The 4,776-nt window shown below is 49.1% G+C and overlaps 1 long non-coding RNA gene across 1 annotated transcript; it reads right to left on the reverse strand.

The window, feature by feature from the left end:
* Positions 1 to 252: 252 nt before the first annotated feature.
* On the reverse strand, positions 253 to 2,786 carry LOC134739650 (uncharacterized). Its single transcript, XR_010126517.1, has 3 exons — positions 2,313 to 2,786; positions 1,702 to 1,804; positions 253 to 869 (listed from the first exon to the last, which is right to left on the reverse strand). It is a non-coding gene; the product is annotated as an uncharacterized LOC134739650 (long non-coding RNA).
* Positions 2,787 to 4,776: the final 1,990 nt, after the last annotated feature.

A 4,776-nucleotide genomic window follows, 5' to 3' on the forward strand; every position in this document is an offset into this window, starting at 1 on the left:
AAAACTGTCCCCATTAGTTTCTACAGGAAGGCTTTGATTCCCTCCAACATGTTCTGGAAATGGTGGACGAGTAGTAGAGCAACTCACCACACCTCAAGGAAGATTCCCTGGATGTGCAGCCAGGGAGCAGGCACAGGAGACAGAAAGAGACTGGATCTGTGGATAGCACAGTGCAGCCCCCCAAAGCCTGGACTCAGGGGGCTGGAGAGCCCACACGACAAGAGGACTGGGCCGTAACTAAGCTGCCATTTTCCTGACTGCACAGTATTTGCGCACACAGCAGTCAAGATACCTAGAAGATTAATATTATGTTTGATGCTCAGATGACCTGCTGCAGACCCAGGATCTCAACTCAAGACCTGGAGGAGAATCCAGTCCTTCAATGAAAGAAGTTACCTGCTTATTGCATGCCATAATGAGGCAGAGTCCTTGCTCTCTGTTGCCCAGGCATCTCAACCCAGGGCTCTGAGGCTTGGGTTTGTGCATCTGGCCCCCTGCACATCTGGAGTGTTGGAATTCAGAGACTGCAGCGGCAGCTTCTGTGGGCCCTGCCTGGAGGAAGCCTCAAGAGGGAAGCACTGTTACAACCTCAGAGCCTGCGTGTCTGAGCTCAGTGCAGTTCGAAGGCACCAGCACATGCTGGTTTCATCTCCCCTCTGCCTGGTCCCTCTCTGGTTATTCTTTCTCTTCTCTCTACCAGCCCAAGCCTCCTCTGGCAGGAGGGAGGGAGAACTGTGTTGCAGGCAGGGAACTGAAAGGGAGAGGATGTCCCAGAGGAGCTGACAGCTCATGACTGTCACCACAGCAGGGAAGGTTGCCTTCTCCTGGCCAGTTTTGTTTTCTCTTCTTCCAGCCCTTATGCCTGTTTGCTGGGGGGAAAATGTCAGTGTCAAGACTCAGGCATGTCATCTCCCTTGCTGCCAGCAGGCCTCCCGGTTCCTATCAAAGGGCTGCTGGAGGGGAAAGGCCACCTCAGCTGAGGCGTGCCTAGGTGAGGGATCCCTATGAAGAGCCAGTGACATCCTCCTGGCCTGGCTTCAAGTCCTCAGGGAGCCACAGCACAGCTCCCTCTCCTCCCATGGATGCTGGCTTCCCTGCATTGCCCTGTTTACATTTGCAACCCATGCCCCTGAGCTCCAGGCCCTCCCAGAGGTTACAGGACTCGGCAATAAAAGTGGTGACAAAAGAAGAATTAAAGCAGGCTGAGGGGAGCCGGAGCTAGAGAAAGCGCCGCTTTACCCAGGGCGGTCAGGGAAGTCTCTCTGTGGAAGTGACACTTGAGCCTGGAGACCTGCAGGAGGGGAAGGGTGAGCTGGGCGGACATCTGGGAAAGCTCACTCCACAGGGAACAGCGTGTATCACCCCTGCAGGGAGGGGTCCAGCTGGTTGGAAGACAGCAAGGAGGCTGTGTGGAGTAGCGGGGACAGGGGAGAGGCTGAGGAAATGAGATCAGAGCAGGGCTGAGCAGGTCAGTTGCAGCTTCCAATAAAACCCTTTTAGGCATTTAAGTATCATTAAATTCTCACTCAGACACTCTGAGATAAGTATAATTATTATCCCCATTTTCCAGATGAGGAAACTGAGGAGGCAAGAGGTTACATAATTTCCCACAGATCACAGAGCCAGGATTCAAGCAGTTCTTGCCTGTGGTCTGCACACCAAGCTGCTTTGCTACATCACCCGTAATAGTAACTCATCCACCTGAGAGTTGGGCAGACACGAATCCCAGTGCTGGACAGCAGCGCAGGATTTCTATGGCCCTGGCAGGTGAATCCTCTTCCATGTGCTTCTGTCTCCTCACACCCTGCACCTCACAGGGTCATAGTGAAGCAGGAAGCAGAGATGAGCAGATATGGCTTCATGCGGTCTGGGGGTCATCCTTCCCTTCCCCACCCCGTTTCAGGCAGATGGGGGCATATTCCAGAAACCAGGGGTAAGGAAGGTCAGTCTGAAATCTGAGGGGGAGTGGGCAGCTCAGCTACAGAAACCACAGGGCATGAAGGTGAGGGTTCTAGTGGAGGGCGTAACTTCCCAGAGTGCCAAGGGGGTGGGTTCCAGAAGGCCTTAGGCCTGGTTCTTCATGGGAAAGGCTTAGCTCTGAAAGGCAGAACACCCACAGATAAGAGGAAGGAAGAGTGGGTCAAGTAAAGGATTTTCAAATGAAAGGAGACTTGAAGCAGTGGAGAGAATGGGAGGGAGATGGGGAGTGTTAGAGACAGTGATAGCAGGTGGGTGCGCTCAGGGCCAGTGTTTGAAATAACCAGGCGTGGCCCTTGGTTGGCTGTCCACGCCCCAGGTGCAACTACACTCACTGTTTGCAGAGCTTGGCCCTGTGTGTCATTATTTGCAGAGCTTGGAGCTGTTTGCAAAGCTTGTCATTGCCTGTGTCACCATTTGTAGACCGTGGCACTGTTTGTCATTCTGTGGAGTTTAGTTTTATTTGCAGAGCTTGGTATTATTGGGAGAGGCTAGTACTGTTTGTGTCACTGTTTGCAGTACTTGTCGCTGTGTCTGTTGGTGTTATGATGTCGACAGAGCCCATTCCTCCCTATTTCTCTGTTTGCTGAGCCTGCCAGTGCTGATGTTACTGTCTCTATGGATGTTTGGGGTCTGTCACTGTCAGAGGTATGGTCTGCAGTGCCCTTCACTGCCTGGGTCCCTGTGTGCAGATCCTGTCATGGCTGGAGTTACGGTGTCTGTGCTGTCAGTGTCACGAATGCAGAGGCAGTCTCTCTGTGCAACTCTGTGCTGAGGCTTTTCTCACTGTTAGTGTCACTGTCCGCGTCATGATTTGCAGAACCCATTGCTGCCTGTGCCTCTGTTGGCAGGGTCTCTCACTGTCTATGACACAATAGTGAAGCATGATATCACAGGAGAATATTCTTCACAACCATATCTGAAGCCTATCTCTGATCCCCAGCAGTCACTGCGCCCCCCACCTGGGACACACACACCACCTTGCCCCATGCTCACATGCCCTCTGACCTTTTTTGAATACTGGCCTCTGGGGTCTCGTAAGACCAAACACCCTGCCTCTGCTCCCTGCCACACTTAATGGGCCTCACACCCTGCTTCCTGGAGCTTGATTTCACTGCAGAGTCCAGGCCTCGTGGATGGCTCTAGACCAAGAGCACAAGCAGATTTACAAAAGAATCAGTGTTGGCAGGAAGGGGAAAAAACGCCATAGAAAGAGAGGAGCCATCCAGAAAGATGAAAGGGTTTTGCTTCTTCATCTGACGGATCTTGAAGTCTGTCTTCGGGAGGGAGATGGCTCCTTACGGCAGAGGGTGTAATTAATTAAGGGTGAGGTGCAGTGAGCTCAGGCAGCTGGCGCAAGTGATAAAGTGGCATTGTGCAGCGACTCCCCGGTGGTGACAGAGATAAGGGCCCTACCACAGGCACGAGGCTTGCTGGTCGCAGTGTGGGGAAGGGGCAGGGGTGCTTCTGGAGGGAAGGGCAGGAACTGGCCAAAACACATTTACGGGTGAAGCTCTGCCTCCTTCAGACCAGAGCACCCAGAAGTTTAATCCCCTGGTGGGAAAGCCGAAAATACCCATTATGCCATTGCTCATTTCTTGTAGAGAGAAATATAGAAAATGAGAGCATGTGTTGAAGAAAAAAAATCAAAAGGAATGGTTAAAAGAAAGTTTTAAATAACATTTTTAAAAGCATAAGAAACCCATAGACTATTTTAAAAAAATAAAGAAAATCCTCATTGAAAGCCAGGAAAAAATGTGTGCTGAGGATCAAAAAGACTGGTTTCTGGAAAGGAAAAAAAAAAAACCCTCTGCATGGCTAACTAGCAGAGAAAAAGAAGTCATGTAAAGATGTAAAGGGAAAGGCATCCTGTAAGTGTATATAATCTATATTATATATTTATATTTTATTATTAATTATTTATTACAAGAAAAGAGTGCATGGCAGGTCAGATGTACATTTGAAGTCAAACATCCAGGAAAAGCATCTGAGAATCCCCTTGTGAGGAACTCCAAAGCCAGTAATAACAGTTCCTTTAAATAACTTCAAAGTCAGGGAACCAGGTGAAGAATAAGTGGGAGCCCTCAGTGATCACAGTGCAAAAGGTGCACAAAGAATGAAAAGAGGCTGGTGGACAGGCTCAACCAAATCTGTGCCAGGAAAGATGGCCCTGAAATCTCCACTCCCAAAATGCCTTTTGATGGTGAGAGTTGAATGTACAAGATCAAATATTAATGACAACAGTAACTCCTTACATGTACATATTGATTTATGGTTTGCTTTTTTGTTGTTATTGTTTTTACTCACATTATCTCATTTAATCTCATCATAACATAGTCTCTAAGATGGGTAGGAAAGGAATTTTTGTAGCCCCATTTCATAGATGCGAAAATTATAATCAAAATTGGTTATGAAGTACTATGGTTTGAATGTCTCCTCCAAAACTCACATTGAAATTTAATTGCCTGGCCAGGTGCAGTGGCTCACACCTGCAACCCCAGCACTTTGGGATGCCAAGCAGGTGGATCACCTGAGGTCAGGAGTTCGAGACCAGCCTGGCCAAAATGGTGAAACCCCATCTCTACTAAAAATACAAAATTAGCTGGGCATGGTGGCATATGCCTGTAATCCCAGCTACTTCGGAGGCTGAGGCAGGAGAATTACTTGAACCCAGGAGGCAGAGGTTGCAGCGAACTGAGAACATGCCAGTGCACTCCAGCCTGGGCAACAAGAGCAAAACTCCATCTCAAAAAAAAAAAAAAAGAAAGAAAGAAAGAAAGAAAAGGAATTTAATTGCCA

Source organism: Pongo pygmaeus, chromosome 5 (genome assembly GCF_028885625.2).
Source record: "Pongo pygmaeus isolate AG05252 chromosome 5, NHGRI_mPonPyg2-v2.0_pri, whole genome shotgun sequence".
Classification (NCBI taxonomy): domain Eukaryota; kingdom Metazoa; phylum Chordata; class Mammalia; order Primates; family Hominidae; genus Pongo; species Pongo pygmaeus.